This window comes from Pelodiscus sinensis, chromosome 18 (genome assembly GCF_052426305.1).
Source record: "Pelodiscus sinensis isolate ZL-2025 chromosome 18, ASM5242630v1, whole genome shotgun sequence".
Classification (NCBI taxonomy): Eukaryota; Metazoa; Chordata; order Testudines; family Trionychidae; genus Pelodiscus; species Pelodiscus sinensis.
The window spans coordinates 9,864,339-9,882,366 of NC_143069.1; the positions used below are offsets into that span (position 1 = coordinate 9,864,339).

Here is an 18,028-nt window from a genome sequence, read left to right on the forward strand (position 1 = left end):
CTAGAGTTCTCCCAACAAAGGAAAATGAAAGAGCAGAGCTCAAATGGAGGCCTCATCTCTTGCAGAACAAAATGGAACTACTCATCAGCTCCCACTACTTTACTTCTCCATCCTATTGATCTATTTTCCTGTTAAATCAGTTTATTCGCTCTCTTTGCACAGAGCAGTAAAGTGAAGATCAGAATCTGCTTTTCCCTAGGTTTGGAAAGAAGCAAAGGGGGGAAATTCTTTTTTTGTGTAATTCATAGAGTTAGTCCTATGTGAAACCAGAATCAAACATGCGTTTTTTTTAAAGACCAACCTTTTTCTGTCTCAGCTTTCAGAATATTTTACTCTCTTTTTCAAATGAAATCAGATACTATCATTTTCTTCTCCTCCCTTTTGCCAAATAAGCCAGAAAGGGGAATACGCACACAGACAAAACGCTAAAGACCAGAAAACTTTCAAGCACTCATGAACTTTCATGAACTTTCAAGCACTCATGGATCTTATTTAACATACAAATCTAATACATATATGTACACAGAATGGTTGGCCATCTATATATTTGTGTATAATCTTCCTGGAAAACACTGAACATATTTAATTTTTCCATCAAAAAGGAAAGATTGAAAAGAAGGTTTCTGTGTCTGCTTGTGGCAAATCGATGAATTGCCATGGAGAACACAGTCTTGACTGATTTGCCAACACAGCCCTTTTAAGCAGAGTTACTGGTTTATAACAAAAGCACAAAGCTCACACACCCCTAATCACATAAGGAGCTGTCAGAAAACTCTCCTATAGAGAAACACCCCTAAATTCCTCATCTTTCTTCACATCTGTTGGCTAGTTCACTTCATTCCTGAAATGAATGCTTGAAATAAGGTGGAACACAAACTATTGTGAGCAAATTCCTTCTAACCTGACAATGGCAGTCATATTTCTCTCTCATGTAGTTTCAACCTTGGAAAAGCCGAATTTGAATTCTCAAATTCAATCCACCAAGGGGCTTGGTTTTACCAGATGACTGGGCCAACACCCAACATCCATCTGAATATCTCTGTAAACCTGGTGAGTTTTCTGCCTGTTTTAGCTAAAAAGTGATTTCTTACCTGAACAGCAGACTCCAGGACAGCCATTACATGCTGTACAGGGATTAGGGCTGAGCCGCACCTTTCTTCTGTTACAATCCCTTTTATGGCTATTGAACTTTGTCCTTTACTCTGCGGTATTGATCTAATCCTAGTTTGTGTTTGAGCAATTTACTCAGAGGAGTCAGAGTATGGAAGAAATCATGTGATAAAGGAGAAATACTATCCCTGCCCCCCAGTTCCTCCAACGAAGAATTGTCATGTGTGAAAATTTGTGTTTAAATTATTACTTTCATTTTATAAAGAGTTATCTGCTCATGATGGCATGCTAGGTGGCTCTGCAGAAAGGTGTGCAATCTGGGTCTTTTGGCACACAGTGCACAGAGAGTGAGCCCTGAGCAAGTCAGAATGAGCTCTGCCTGTTTTAGGGACCAGCCTGTTCTGTCTCTCTGTTTTGGGGTTCTTTTCTGGTAGGGTTCTGGATTCTAAGCAGTGACGAGTGTTAGGTGCAATATTTTCACAATAATATTTTATTTTTTCAGCCAACTTCTCTGTGTGTTTGCCATGAACACAATGCTAATAACTGGTGAATGGTCATTTATCAATTGGAAAGCACTCCCCTAATTATGTTAACTGGCTTAGGGGTTAGTCAGTACCAAAGGTCTGCCCACTCCCTGCTCACTTGCTCTGAAGGAACAGCAGGTGCACAGCAGCAGCATAAGCCTTCAAATCAAGACAGAATAAAAAGCTTTGCCCAGATTGGTTAAACTCCAGGGCTATGTCGACACTGCCCCCGTTTTGTGCAAAAAATATGCAAATGAGGTGAAGTGAATATATATCGCAATGCCTCATTTGCATAATTAAAGAGGCTTCGGTTTTGCACAAAAGCCCCTTGCACAAAAATGGAGCCTCATTAAATACATAAATGAGGCAGGTGATATTCCACGCTTCACCTCATTTGCATATTTTTTGCACAAAATGGAGGCACTGTAGACATAGCCCAGGAGATTCTATAAGATCAACAGGCAGACTCAAATGTCAGGAAAATGTGAGTCTGAATATTAGCACTATTCTTCATTTTATTATTTTATTTCTGCTCTATTTGAGATGAGCAGGAGCTGTTAGGAAGTATTTTTTCAGTGACATATTCCTCTCAGTTTTCACCTGTGGCTTATCTAGTTTCGATATCAAGTACCTAAAAGGGTGTTACAAGGAGGAGGGAGAAAATTGTTCTCCTTCACCTCTGATGATAAGACAAGGAGCAATGGATTTAAATTGCAGCCAGGAAAAACTTAAAGTCAGAGTGGTTAAAAACTGGATTAAATTGCCTAGGGACATGGTGGAATCTTCATTACTGAAGATATTTAAGAGCGGGTTAGACAGACACCTGTCAGGGTGATCTAGATGGAGCGTGGACCTGCTGTGAGGGCAGGGGACTGGACTTGATGACCTCTTCAGGTCCCTTCCAGTTCTCTTTGTTTCTCTGATCTATCCTGACTAGATGTGCACTAGGCATATTTGAACCATTATTCTGTCTGCCTGCATTTGTGGAATTATGGATGGTCTCTGACAAAGGGATGACCCAGAGTATTTCAGTATTTTGTACCTGGGATTATAATGTACTAATTATATATATATATAAATATATAACCATAAGACGAGGTAGTTTGTTATATATATATATAAAACAAACTACCTCGTCTTATGGTTATTTGTATCATAAGGCATCTGCCCAGTAAAAGAACAAGTTGAATCTCTTTGATCAAAGCAAAACTGAAACAACAAAACTGTTGTTTCAATAGATGAATAATTTAATGAAATATATAATTTAAAAAAAAACTTTTTTTTTCTTATATTTTCAGTGGCTTTCTGCCATATTATCCCCTGCTAGTACCTGCAGTAAAGAAGTAGAACCATGGTTATTTGTAGGGCAATAAACAGTAGTGTGTACAGCTGGCATCAGTACAGTGCTAGATCACGCTACTAATTGGTGCTACTCTGCATTCTGATGCATTGCCTTTACACTGAAGGGGAATATACAGGTTGAACCTCTCTAGTACTGCACTATCTGGTCCAGCAGTATCTGTGGTCCAGCATGATTTTAGTTAGCCAAATGCCCACTTACCATGGGTGTGGCCAAGTTTTCTATAATCCATAAAGTTTGTTTACAGCCACCAGTCCTGCCTAGAAGTGTTCTGTGCTGTTTTTAGCTTTAATTTACCCCAGCAAGCTCTTGGTCATGCTGCTAGACAATATTGACCTCCCATGGTCCAGCAAATTCTCTTGTTCAGCACCAGTGAGGTCTTGAGGCGGTCAGACTAGAGAGGTTCAACCTGTATTGAGAGATTGAACTGCTCTGGACATAGCAGAAACTCTTGGGTGCTTAAGAGTCTAAACTCCCATCTCTGCAGCAGGGAGCCTGGAAAGTCAGGGTGCTTTTGAGTTTTCTAGACTCATCGCTGCAAGGCTTGGAGTCTGGAGATTCTGGAACAGGCTCCCCAGTCTGTAACTCTTGGACAGCCAGGCATGCAGCCTGATCTTGGGTATGAGAACAGTGTTCCCTATAAACTGAGCACATGGGCAGCCACCCAGGAAAGATTCAAATACTGCCAAGCTGATTAGCAGAGCATCCACAATCAGCAGCATCTGATTTTACTAGTAGTGCACATAACAAAACTTATCCCACACATGGATGGAAAAAATTAGAGTGAGACCCAGGGTGTCTAGGTGCACTAGAGGCACAGGCCTTGGGAACTCCAGAAGCTGCAGAGTGAAACTGAATAAACCAGAAATCTGGAGTTTTGGCAGCTCTGCATAGCACAATGAAACTCAAGAAACACCACTGCAGGCACCTGTTTCTTTCCCACAGGGCATCAGAGAGGTTTTTCCCCCAAGGCTGTGTCCAGACTCAGGGGTTTTTTCAAAAAAAGTAGCCTTTTTTCGAAAAAACTTCACCTGCGTCTAGACTGCAGCCGCGTTCTTTCAAAATTAAATCGACGGTGGTAAACCTCATTTCACGAGGAAGAACTCCTTCTTTCGAAAGTGCTCTTTCGAAAGAAGGCATTCTTGAATGTAAATAGGGCTTCTTCGAAAGAGAGCATCTAGACTCACTGGGTGCTTTCTTTTGAAAAAGCAGCTTGCTCTTTCGAAAGTTCCGCGTGCAGTCTAGACGCTCTCTTTCGAAAGAGGCTCTTTCGAAAGTATCTTTCGAAAGAGCCTCTTTCGAAAGAGGCTTGCAGTCTAGACATAGCCCAAGAGATTACTGGGTGAGTTGTCATTTATCATGTAAAAATTTGCAGTCAATACTCTGCAAAGTATATTGTAAATTCTATGCCTCTTTGATGTCTCTCTGTGTAAATGCTAGTGTTGATGTTTAATTTCCATTCCAAATCTGTATTGTCTCTATAAAATTGTAATGTACATTATTATCTATAAAATCACTCATCTGTCAAAGCAATGGAAAAATGCATCATCCTGAATTATGCACTTCATCTACATTTTGCCCACCTTTGGCTATGTCTGCACTGAATCCCTCTTGTGCAAAAGCCTATGCAAATGAAGTGTGGATTAGCATATTGATGTGCTTCATTTGCATAATTAATTTGGGGGTGTTTTTGCTCAAAAGGCTTTTGTGCAAAAACGAGCCATCTACACAGCTCCTTTTTGCGCAAAAACACCCTCTTGCACAAAAGTGCCCCTAATAAATTATGCAAACGAAGCACAGCAATATGCTAATTCGTGCTTCATTTGCATAGGCTTTTGCGCAAAAGAGCTGCAGTGTAGACGTAGACGTAGTTCTGCAGATCCTGTTCCAAATCCTTCAAATGCAAATTCCAGTGCTTCTGGTAAGTGAAGCTTCAATATGTGAGAATATCATGGGGTTTGGGGGGACAAATATTAGAACTTTGAGCATACTGTCATCACACTGCAAAACAACCACTGGAATATTTGGCAAAACTGAGTCTTTCTTTTTCATACCAGTTGTTAAAAGGAGGGGAGTGAGGGAGAAAAGACAGTGGAATAGAGGATGGCCGGGTGTATTGAGTCTGAGAGGCAGACATTTTGATGGAGGGGACTGTGACGTAGTGGGGGTACCTGGCTGGTTTCTATGCTGCTGGCTCTGGGGTAACCCCCACTGGCTGTCGTGGGGACCACGACCCAGCAAAACAGGATGAGTCACTATGCAAACCAGTGGCCAGACACCCCCCATGGAGAGGAACAAAGGAAGGTGGATGCTGCCTTGGCTGGGGGGCAGGGCTGGAAGTGAGTGAGTTGGTTGCTGGCTGTCGGAGGGCATGGAGGAGAGCCTAGGGGAAGGGGCTGGAGTTTAGTGGCCCAGTCTCCCCCATCTCAAGGGGGCCTGAGGCATCCTAGCCCAGTTCCTGTAACCAGATTACATCTGTGCTGCGCTGTGCTGGAGGAGCAATAAACCACCCTCAATTCCACTGGCTGGTGCAGTCTGTTTGTGCCATTTCGGGGTGCAGGAGACGGGGAACCCCCAACGCGCCGTCACACTGGTGTCAGAAGTGGGATGCACTGCACCCCGTGGATGAAGCTCCCAGCGGCAAGCGACAAGGTGCAGTAGAAGCAAGAGCCCTGGAGCCAGGCGTGCTGGAGACAGAGCGAAGCGGTTCCTGGGAATCGTGGGGCGCTGCAGCACTAGACTGGTGAGTCTGCACCAAGGGGACCAGCGGGCAGATGGCCTACGCCCGACTCTTGAAGGCAGAGCTGGTGGGGCTGTGCAGAGAGAGGGGCTTGCCTGTGCAGAAAGCAACCAAGGCCCAGCTGATTGCCCAGCTGGAAGATAATGACCAGCCACAGGGCCAGGATCTTGTCCCCAGGGGAAGCAGCCAGACCCCCCCTGAGAGTGTGTCAGGCTCAGAGAGGGGGAGGAGTGCTGGAACCCAACGGAGAGATGAGACAGCGTCTCCCGGGAGGCCTGCAAGCCGTAGCCCATCTAGGGCAGGGGACAGCCCAGCGGAGCTGCGGCGCCTGGAGATCCAGCTGCGGATCAGGGAATTGGAAGTAGAGGACCGAGAGAAGGACCGCCAGGACCGAGAGAGGGAGCGCCAAGATCGAGAGAGGCAGCGGCAGCATGAGCTGGCCATGGCAGAGCGGAGAACCGGCGGGGCACCGGCTGCGCCAAGTGCGGATGGGCCCCAGGGTCCCAGGACTGCCAGATGCTTGGAGAGGCCCGTGGTGGCCCAATTGAAGGACATGGGTGACATAGACGGGTTCCTCAGTACCTTTGAGAGGGCCTGTGGACTGCAACGGGTTCCCCCAGCTGACTGGCTGCAGGAGCTCATCCCCGCACTGAGCCAGGAGGCGGCCGGAGTGCTCAGTCAGCTGGAGGACCTACAGCCAGGGGATTACAACCGAGTCAAGGAGGCCCTGCTGCACAAGTTCGGGCTGACCCCCGAGATGTACAGGAAGAAGTTCCGGGGGGTACAGAAAGGGCCACGGGAGACCTATGTGGACCTGGCCTCCCGCCTGGCGCAATACTGCCGCAAGTGGGTGTCTGGAGTCGGAGCCCAGACCGCAGAGGAGCTGCTCAAGCTGGTCATGATGGAGCAGTTCTATGAAGCGTGCCCACCCAAACTGAGGCTGTGGCTCAAGGACCGGAGACCAGAGAACCCCCAGGAGGCCGGGAGACTGGCGGATGAGTTCACGGAGAGCCGGTCCGGGTGTGAACGGGAGTCCCGGAGAGAGAGGGAACCGCGCAGAGACCGGATCTCGGCTGAGCGACGGAGGGAGTCAACTACGGGGCGAGACCAAGGAACAGGTCATCTGTGCCCCAGAGAACCAGCCAGGGCCGGGACAGAGACAGCCCAAAGCCTAACTTGCCATCGCTGTGGGCAAAAAGGCCACAAGAGGGCTCAGTGCACCAGGTCCCAGGACCGGGGACTTTCCAGGGTTAACTGGCTGGGGCGGGAGGAAGGGCAGGCTGCCCCAGAGGCAGGGGCTGGCAGGCAAACCTCAGCTCAGAGAGAGGGGAAGGATGCTCAGTGCACCTCCCCTGGGAGGTCTGATTCTCAGGAGGCGGATTTCTCCGTGTACCGGGTGGGGGCAGGACGGCCCCTGCGGAGCGAGTGCCTCATACCCCTGGAGGTGGATGGTAGGAAGGTGACGGGCTTCTGGGACACGGGGGCAGAGGTGACTCTGGCCCGATCCGACATAGTGGCCCCGGAGCGGATACTACCCCACGCGCAGCTGACCCTGAAGGGCATAGACGGGTCCCCGTTTAAGGTGCCTGTAGCCAGGGTGCATCTGAAATGGGGGGCGAAGGAAGGCCTCAAGGAAGTGGGGGTGCACCCGCACTTGCCCACCGAGGTGCTGATGGGGAATGACCTAGAGGAGTGGCCCCATGAATCCCAGCGGGCTCTAGTCACTACCTGGAGCCAGAGCCAGCGGGGGGCTGACAACGTGGGTCCAGGGAAGGACTCCTGGCAGCATCCTCAGGGTCCCATCCCAGTGGACACGGGGTCCAGCCAGGCTGGGACTCCGGACCTAGGCAGAGGTGGGGGACAGGTCCCGATCCCTGCCTCAGCAGCTGAATTCCAGGCTGAGGTGCAGGCAGACCCCTCCTTGCAGAGGCTGAGGGACCAGGCTGGCCTCCATGCAGCTCAGCCCCGGGGGAGAGGTGGCCAGGAGAGATTCCTGCGGGAGCGTGGGCTCCTGTTCCGTGAGTGGCTCCCCCCCAGGAAGGCGAGGGCATGGGGGGTCCAGCGGCAGCTGGTCGTCCCCCGAAAGTATCGCCTCAAGCTGCTGTATTTGGCCCACGATTCCCCCGTTGGGGGTCACCGGGGGATCCGGAGCACCCGGCTGAGGCTGCTCCAGCACTTCTATTGGCCGGGAATCTTTACAGCCGTGCAGCGGTACTGCCGGTCCTGTGACTCCTGCCAGAGGGGCGGGAAGGCCCAAGACAGGAGGAAAGCGGCTTGGGGGTCTCTACCCCAGATAGACCCTCTGGGCTTGCTGAGAGAGTTATGGGAGGGGAAGTCCTCCCTGGATGGAGCATCGGGGGTGGAAGCCGCCCTGGCTGTCCAGAGAAGGCTCGCTGGGCTCATGGCCCCGGCCCGAGAGACCCTGGCCAGAGATCAAGGCCAGTGGAAGGGTGGGTGTGACCCCCGAGGACAGGCCTCTGCCAGTCGCCCTGGAGCGGGGCGGCGAGTGGACAGAGGGAAGCCAATTCATGTGGGGCCTCGCCACGGCCGGCCCGAGTCAAGGGGAGCACCCATGTCCCCAGGGCGGGTTCCCACGCAGAGGACCCGAACTTCCCTAGGTCACGAGCGGAGTGACCCTGCTCAGTTCGCTCTCGGAGGGGGGAGAACTGTGACGTAGTGGGGGTACCTGGCTGGTTTCTATGCTGCTGGCTCTGGGGTAACCCCCACTGGCTGTCGTGGGGACCACGACCCAGCAAAACAGGATGAGTCACTATGCAAACCAGTGGCCAGACACCCCCCATGGAGAGGAACAAAGGAAGGTGGATGCTGCCTTGGCTGGGGGGCAGGGCTGGAAGTGAGTGAGTTGGTTGCTGGCTGTCGGAGGGCATGGAGGAGAGCCTAGGGGAAGGGGCTGGAGTTTAGGGGCCCAGTCTCCCCCATCTCAAGGGGGCCTGAGGCATCCTAGCCCAGTTCCTGTAACCAGATTACATCTGTGCTGCGCTGTGCTGGAGGAGCAATAAACCACCCTCAATTCCACTGGCTGGTGCAGTCTGTTTGTGCCATTTCGGGGTGCAGGAGACGGGGAACCCCCAACGCGCCGTCACAGGGACATGGAAGGGGCTGAAATAAACAGTCAGTCAGCATAGAACAAGTCTTCTTTCTCCTCCTTCTGCCTCTTCTCCTCTCTCATTTTGTGTTGAGGTAGAGAACCTAACTATTAGTTAGAGCATGGTTTGGGAACAACAACAAAAGAGTGTGTTGTAAAATTAAAATTAAAAATCCCACGTGTTTTAAATAAAAGGTCAGTTGAGAATGACAATGTGAAGTGTGATTTTATGGAGCCTGAGGGACTGGGGGGAAGGTTGGTTGTCAAAAAGGAAATAAGTTGCTCTCATAGTATATTTGTTGTTAGGTTACTGTGTGTCAGCAAGAACAAGAGGTATATAAATATACCTGTTTGTGTAACATGAGCTCCTATATGCTTTTACTTAAAGGGATATAGACCCTTGGGGCACCTGAGCAATGCAATGATATCTTCTGCTTTAACTGTGCCTTTCCATTCCAACCCCCTTCCCTCCCGCCCCCAAGACCTCTGCATAAGGACTTTAATGATCATAACACCTCTGTTTTCATCAAGGTCTCAGGTCTCTCATATACTGGTTCATATTATTTAATGTTGTACAACATCTAGGGTTATAGTTTACATAAAATTATTACATAAAACAAATAACTCTCTAGGGAACCTACAAAAGACAAAATTTAACAAATGTGTATTTGCTGTTTTGCAGTCTCTGCTACAAATTATTTCCATGCATGTTTCCCCACAATGTTTTTTTTCAGTAATCTTATTTATGTATTACTTCTGATATGCCATTGGAAGTGGGAGATATTACTGCATAAGGTTAGAATGTGTTCCTGGATGACAAATGTTTGCCTGTGCTAAAGAATAACAACTAACAAAGAATGGCTGTCTACAAAATTGTTTCACTAAAAACAATTTTTTTCAGTCATTTATCAAAATAATCCTAAAACTCAAGACAGGTGTCTTATCTCCATATCCTGTTCTCAATGTCATTTGTCTTTTATTCATTTATTTATTAAACATTAAAAATGGGGTTAGAGATTAACAGTATCTTGCACTTTTAAATCTTTCATTAACAATTTACAGGTGCAGCATGGAAAAAAGTGTGTGACAAGGAAACAGGACCAAGTTATTACTTTCAGTTTGTAAAAAAAAGTTTCCTGGTCCTGCTGCCACACTAGGTGACTCTGTACAAAGATGTGAAATCTGATCTTTCAGCTGTCAGTTGACAGAGAGCCATCCTAGAGCTGGGTGTGGTGAGTTCTGTCTCTCTGTTTTCGGGGGCAGCCTGCTTTGCCCTTCTGTTTGGGAATTCTTGTTCACGATGGTTCTGGATTCCAAGCAATAAGCATATCAGGTTGCAACTTTACCACAAGAATATTTTCTCTAATCTTGTTGTGTGTGTCATGAACAGGACTCTAAGAACTGGTGATTGTTCTTTTGCCAAGAACAAAATGCTATCCTCATTTTGTTATTGGCTCAGATATGCTTGTCAGTACCAAAGGTCTGCCCACTCCCTGCTCACCTGCCCAGACAGGTATAGCAGGTGCAGAGCAACAACTTCAATCTGCACTCCTAGATGCAAGGAGCATAGGAAGAAAGGGAAGTGAATTTAAGCCCTTCAGAACCTTTAATCATCCAGACTATTGTTATTAATCAACCCAATACTGCAATAAAACTGAAAAACATTTTCTATGAGAAGGGATCAGGCAGCCTACAGAACTTTGCTTGGGTCTGTTAAACTCCAGGAGATTCTATAAGGCCAACAGGCGGGCTGAAATGCCAGGCAAAAGTGAGTCTGAATATTAGCGGTACTCTTCAATTATTATTCTGTTTCTGCTGTATATGAAGCAACCTGTTGAGATGTGTTTTCCTCTCAGTTTTCTCCTTCAATTTATCTAGTTTCTATATGTCCTATGCAGAGTGTATTGAGTGCCTCTGAACCACTAGTGGTAGAAATGTAGCCGTGTTAGTCTGGTGCAGCTGAAACAAAAAACAGGACTGTGTAGCACTTTAAAGACTAACCAGATGGTTTAATAGGTGATGAGCTTTCGTGGGCCAGACCCACTTCCTCAGATCAAATAGTGGAAGAAAATTGTCACAACCATATATACCAAAGCATACAATTAAAAAAATGAACACATATGAAAAGGACAAATCACATTTCAGAACAGAACGGGGATGGAGGAGGGGAAGGGGGAGAGGTAAATGTCTGTGAGCTAATGATATTAGAGGTGATAATTGGGGAAGCTATCTTTGTAATGGGTAAGATCATTAGCGTCTTTATTCAAATTTGAATGTAAAGTGTCAAATTTAAGCATGAATGACAGTTCAAAGCTTTCTCTTTGAAGTGAAGTCTTAAAAGGTCTTTGAAGCAGGATAAAGGTAATCAAGTCATTGAGACAATGTCCTTTCTGTTAGTCTATAAGGTGCCACAAGACTTCTCATTGGTTATGCAAAATTAACTAGGTAAACTAATCTCATTGTGACTAACTCACGTGCTTGAACACTTTGCTGGAGCAGAATTCGCATCATACAGGCAAGACAAAAGAGTGTTTTCAAATGTGTGAGAATGGGGAGAGACTTAGAATGTGTAAGACAATTATCTACATTCTTAAAATGATTTAGAACTACAAACATAAGAGAAAGTATTAAAATAAACATCAAAGTAATAAGCAAGTTCAGACTCGGAATAAATTTAAAAGATATATTTACTGCAGCAAAGCTCTGGCCATGCCCCGAGGGTCCTGCACTTCCTGATGGCTAGTATTTGCCTCAGAGGCTCGCTGTGACCCTCCACATGGCCTCAGGCCCTTTACTAGAGGCAAAGGTCACTGCTGACTGAGCCATCCTCATCACTGGCGAGTTCATAGTTTGGAGTTCATAGTTCTGTAGTTATGGTCCCCCTGTCTTAGGGGCAGAATCTATGGGTACGTCCAGACTACATGCCTCTGGCGACAGAGGCATGTAGATTAGACTACCAGGCATAGGAAAAAGAGGCGGCAATTTAATTAATTGCCGCTTCATTTAAATGTACATGGCTGCCACGCTGAGCCGATCAGCTGTTTGTCGGCTCAGCGCGGTAGTCTGGACGCGCGGGGGTTGACATCAAAGGCATTTGTTGACCACCCAGGTATGCCTCCTGGAAAGAGGCATACCTGGGTGGTCGACAAATGCCTCTGATGTTGACCGTGGAACATCCAGACTACTGCGCTGAGCTGACAAACAGCTGATCGGCTCAGCGCGGCAGCCATGTAAATTTAAATGAAGCAGCGATTTTTTAAATCGTCGCTTCATTTTCCTATGCCTGGTAGTCTAATCTACATGCCTCTGTCGCCAGAGGCATGTAGTCTAGACGTACCCTATGCGTAAAGAGGGAAACGGGTCCACCCACTACTCCAAATTCTGGCTCAAAAAGCCTAAGGTAGTGGTAATTGCCAGTATTCCCTCTACTCCCAGTCTTGCAATCTTTCCCTGGGCCACTTACCAAAACGATCCCTCCCAGTACCTTCTTCCTAGTACCTGAGCAGTCCTTCCTGCCACCCCCTCCATAGCCATCACCCCCAGGCCTTAGCTCTCTCAGTGCACCTCCTCACTCTCAGTCTTTGGCTTCATCCATGTCCTTCCTGAGGGGAAGACTCTTAAAGTGGCCCCAACAGGATTAATTGGCTGAAAGTGCTCCGAGTAGCCTGCTGCTTCAGGCAAGCTCTTAATTGACCCCAGGTGCCTGTCTGCCTTGATTACATGGTGTCAGTGCCTGGCTAGTTCATTCAGGGACCAGAAAATTAGTCTCCCAATTTCCTGTACATTTGCCCTCCACCAAACTACTGTAGCCAACTGTCCGGGTTTTGTCATAACATCTACTATATATTCGAGACAGTTGTGAATGAATGAGTCTGTTCATCCATTCATTTGTTCAAGAACTCCTCCCAAACAATAGTAGTTAGAACCACCAAATGTGGTAGGCATCTTCCTCTTCTCCTAACTTAAAGAAAGGTCAGGGTTCAGTTGTGCCAGGACAATGAGATGTGCATGAAATGTGATTGTTTCTTATCAAATGAAAAGGGAGGAGTGTGATGGCAAAGACAGTTATATTCATGCATGACCACAAGGGGGCAGCAATCACCCCTGTGAGTAACCACTGGCTGGCAGAATCCTCTAGTTCAGCCTGTCCCAGGGAGCAGCTTCTGGATACAGCATACCCCCCCATTCCTAGGCCAGCCCTGGGGACTGCCAGTGGGTGGCCTTTCTTACCCCCCCCCCCCCGCAAGCTGTCCCCAAGAAGAAGCCAGTAACTGTGGAGCACAGTCCCTCCCACTCAGAAGCTGGCAGGCAGTTTGTGTAATCCCCACCCCAGGGAAACCAGTAACCACTCTCACCACCATCCCACCCTCACCACCCTAACCTCTCCACCCACTTCTCTGAACTCCCCCTCTTCTCAACCCCCTCCCCAGCCCTGAGCCCCTCCTCAACCCCCTACCCTGACCCCTGCACCCTCCATACACCAAAGCTCCTGCCTTTATTCCACCTCCCCACATATCCTGAGCTCCTGCCCTGACTCTTGCACCCCACATGCCACCTGCCTCCTGACCTAAAGGACCCAAGGAATGCTAGAGATATCTTCTAGGACTGCTGTTAGATTCACTATAGATCTTGGAACCAGGTAAGGAGTGCATGTCCATGACTGCTATAGTTGCAGCAAGTACAGCTGCAGGATTAGGGGAAGGGTGTATGTTCTCCAGCTAGGGGACATACAGACACAGAAACAGACTAAGAAACAACTCTGTTAAATATATAGCAGATAGCTGTCCCTTTCTCCATCACTGCCCCCTGCTGGCCCAATGGGATTATTGCTGTCCGTGTCTCCATTTCTGGCTTGTTTCTGCCTTTCCTGTGGTCATTCTATAGTATCATTATCCCTTCCTTTACAAATTCCTGGCATATCCCATTGTTCTGGCTTAAGTTATGATAAGAGGAGGCTGTGTACTAAATATGGTGGTCCTAGTTCTGACTGTTTAGGAGTTCTTTAGCAAACAGACTCACAGATGCACAAACAGACAGGCACATATTTCTAAAATATATAGTAAAATATACGTTACTCACTATATCTTCATCTTTATTTTTTTCAAGCCATACTTAGAAGAAAAATATAAAGTGGACAAAAATGGAAGACAACTGCATATATTCTGTGTATCCAGTTAAAAGAAAACTCTGCTCTGTGGTTTTATTTTTGATCTTTGGAACATGTTTACTTTCAGCTTAGTTATCTTACAGCTTATATCCATCCAGAAGTTAATATAAAAAATAACAAATATATTTGTCAATGTTACAATGTAGCTTCTTGTAATCAGAATCATAGAATATTAGAACTGGAAGGGACCTCGAGAGATCATCAAGTCCAGTCCCTTGCCCTCATAGCAGGACCAAGCACTGTTTAGACCATCCCTGATAAATGTCTATCTAACCTGCTCTTAAATATCTCCTGTGATGGAGATTCCACACCTCACTGGACAATTTATTCCAGTGTTTAACCATCCCAGCAGTTAGGAAGTTTTTCCTAACATCCAATCTTGCTGCAGTTTAAGCTTCTTGTTTTATCATCAAAGGCCAAGGAGAACAAATTTTCTCCCTCCTCCTTGTAACAGCTTTTTAGAGATTTGAAAACTACTAGCCCACTTAAAGTATTTCACAAAAATCATTTTCCTAGGTTTGGATTTGCAAGACTATAGCTGCTGAAGATCTGACAGGCTAAGAATTGATGCCTGAATTAGAGGTTTGCTTGGGATGTGAGGTTGTTGTTGCGTCTTTTCCTCACTCAATTTTGTTGATTGTCAGATGTCTCATGGATCCAAATATTTATACAACAGTCCAGTGTCTGTAGGAGTGGCGGGCATCAGTTCTGGTGTCCGAGGATATGACCAATGGTTTACAAAAGGACTGCTTATTGTTTTCAAAACCTCTTTGAAAGGGAGAGAAGAGGTGTTGGGAATGAATGGTGCCTTTGTATGGATCTATCGAGACAAACTGAGTGCTACAGATTTGCTTTGGTTTTAGTGCAGCATATAATCTGGGTTATCTGGCATAGAACAAAATGCTGGACAGGAACCCTAAGGGACAACTCTGGAGTCCACAGGCTGTTTCTCATTTTCAGAAATGTTCATGAGGCACTTTCCTTTCTGTACCATGGTGCCTTAAAACTACAAGCAGCAAGAAAAATGAGGGCATAAGCATTTTCATGCATGGATCTGCCTCTTTGTACATGCCTCCGCACCCTGGAGATCTCTACGCAAAAAATGTACCTTCACTTGGCCATTTGAAGAAGAAATACACTTTACTTACCCATAACTTGTGTTCCAGGATGGGCCTCTGCATATTCATAGTTCTCTCCCACCTACTTCTTTGGAGTCTCAGGTTGTGAATTTTCAAATTACGGGAAGGAATGAAAAGGTGTTTGGGGGCACTTCCCATGTGACATCCTGAGAATCTTCCAGAATGGGGACAATAGATGAGGGTGAGTAATCCCCATGGACACTGCTGCCCAGACATCCTAATGGCTCATTATGGCTATGTCTACACTGCAGGGTTTTTGCACAAAAACGGCTGTTTCTGCACAAAAACCCGTGGAGCATCCACATCTCATGTGTACTTTTGTGCAAGTAAATCAACAGTAAAACAGCAGAACAGAGGGCTTTTTGTGGTGTAGGTATAACTCCTTTTTGTGCTACAGCTGTTGCACCAAAAGACATATGTGAACACTCTGCAGGGGTTTCTTGTGCAATAAGATCCTATCCGAAAAAGCACAGATGCTTTTCTTGCGCAAGAATATCCATGCAGTTTGGATGCTCTCTTGCGCAAAAACACATCGCAAAAGTGATGCACTTTGAGGTGTTGATGCACTTTTGCTCAAGAAGTTTTTGCACAAGAACTCTTCTGCAAAAGACTTCTTACACAAAAATCCTGCAGTGTAAAGTGTGTACCTAATTCTCAGCCCATCGTCTGAGCTCTGTTCCATAAGTTCAAAAACAGTGTTATTCTAGTGACTGCAAGTCCTTTTTCCTAAATCTTCACAAGTCCAGCTAAAAGCAGATTCTATTCCTTTGCCTCCAACAGTCAAAACCAGGACCCAGCGAGAAAAAATACAGGGTTCAATTTTTCAATGTTTATTTCTGAAAATCTATTGTACAGGTAACTGAATGAACGGGTAAGTGAATGAACTTTATGTTTAAACCTGTGTAACCCAAAGCAGAATCTGACCTTTTTGCTTTTTTGGCTCTTCAGTGAGGGGGGGGGGAAGGGGAGGGTTCTGATGTATAAGGTACTTAGGTAATATATTTAGCTAATCAACCTTTATTATTAGGTTTTCCATTAGCATTTTTAGCATCTACATAAAATAACATGTATTGTGTTTTTCAGGCCGAAACTATGATGAAAACAGTAAGGCTGCGTCTAGACTGGCAGGTTTTTACGGAAAAGCAGCCACTTTTGCGCAAAAACTTGCCAGCTGTCTACACTGACCGCTTGATTTTACGCAAAAGCACTGACGTTCTCATGTAAGAAATCAGTGCTTTTTGCGCAAAAACTTTGACGCTCCCGTTCGGGCAAAAGTCCTTTTGACGAAAAACTTTTGCGCAAATGGGCCAGTGTAGACAGCTCAGATTTGTTTTGCGCAAAAGCGCTTTTGCTTAAAAGCATCCCTGCCAATCTAGATGCTCTGTTCCGCAAATGCTTTTAACGGAAAAGCTTTTCCGTTAAATCATTTGCGGAAAATCATGCCAGTCTAGATGTAGCCTAAGTTTCTATTGAATTCTGAATATTTATCCTTACCCAGCACAAAGCTGTAAGTGGCAGATTCACCTGTTTTGAAATAAAAACTTTTTGAAAGCCTTATGAATACACATAACCATGAGCCATGCCCATCCTCCCAACCTTCCAAGTTGCAAAGCTGCTAGGACTCAACAAGCTATAGAATTGCTGTTGCGCCACTTCATAGGAAGATGCACAAGCCATATAAAAATTAGGGCCCAGATTCACAAAGGTATTTGGACTCCTAAATCTCACTGATTTCACTAAGAGTCAGGTGTACAAATACCTTTATGAACCTGGATCTAGAGTCACATATTTATAAATATTAAGGCCAAAATGTATCCTATGTTCTCATCACCTGTGTAACATGAGCCATAGAATTTGGCCCATATACCCCTGTATTGAATCCACCAAATGATGTTTAGCTAAAGCCAGATGACCAAGGTTGTCCCTTAAAGCCTATGAATCCATGAGAAAGGCTTCTACTTTTGACTTGGTGACATCAAGAGATGGAGAACCCATTACCTCCCTAGAGAGCTTATTCTAGTGGTTAATCTCTCTCATGCTAAGAAACATGTGCCTCATTCTCATTTGAACTCCTCTGGCCTTAACTCAAAGTGCTGGGTCAGAATTGAAAGGCAGGGCAAGGGTAGAAAAAACCATGTCCAAAAACTATCACAGCTGTGGGTGAATTCTTTGAGCAGCCACTGAACTGCAGCTGCTGGCTTTAAGAGTTTGATATCTGACTCTTCCAACAAATCAAGCAACCAGCTGATTATGTTAGGTTACTGGAAAATTGTTAGGAATCAAGGTCTGAGGCAGAATCAATAATCCCTAGTCAGCTCATTGAGGGTGTTGTCAGAATTAAGTCCTGGTATTAAGCCTGGATTTCTAAGGGTATGTCTACACTGCAGGGTTGCGTCTAGACTGGCAAGTTTTTATGCAAAAGCAGCTGCTTTTGTGCAAAAACTTGCCAGCTGTCTACACTGGCTGCTTGGATTTGCACAAGAGCACTGACTTTGTAATGTACAAAATCAGTGCTTCTTGTGCAAATACTTTGATGCTCCCGCTCAGTGATAAGTCCTCTTGCACAAGAATACTTGAGCAAGAGGGCCAGTATAGACAGGCACTTATTTTTTTGCACAAAAAAGCCCCTATGGTGAAAATGGCCCTCCATGCCAATCTAGATGCTCTTTTCCGCAAATGCTTTTAACGGAAAAACTTTTCTGTTAAAAACATTTGCGGAAAATCATGCCAGTCTAGACGTAGCCCAGAGGGTTTTTGTTTTTTGAAAATGGCCATTTTTTAAAAAACTTCAGTTACGTCCACACTGCAATTGTGTTCTTTCAAAAAAAATCAAAAGACCAGAGGGGGTTTTACCGACATTGGTAAACCTCTTTCTATGAGGA

The 18,028-nt window shown here is 46.0% G+C and overlaps 1 protein-coding gene across 1 annotated transcript in view; it reads right to left on the reverse strand.

Moving 5' to 3' along the window:
- LOC102455717 (butyrophilin subfamily 3 member A1-like) overlaps positions 1-1,250 on the reverse strand; it is a 28,464-nt gene extending 27,214 nt beyond the window's left edge. The window contains exon 1 of the mRNA XM_075914332.2: positions 1,092-1,250. The gene's annotated coding sequence lies outside the window, so the exon portion shown is untranslated. The remainder of the gene's footprint in view (positions 1-1,091) is intronic.
- Between the last annotated feature and the right edge of the window lie 16,778 nt (positions 1,251-18,028).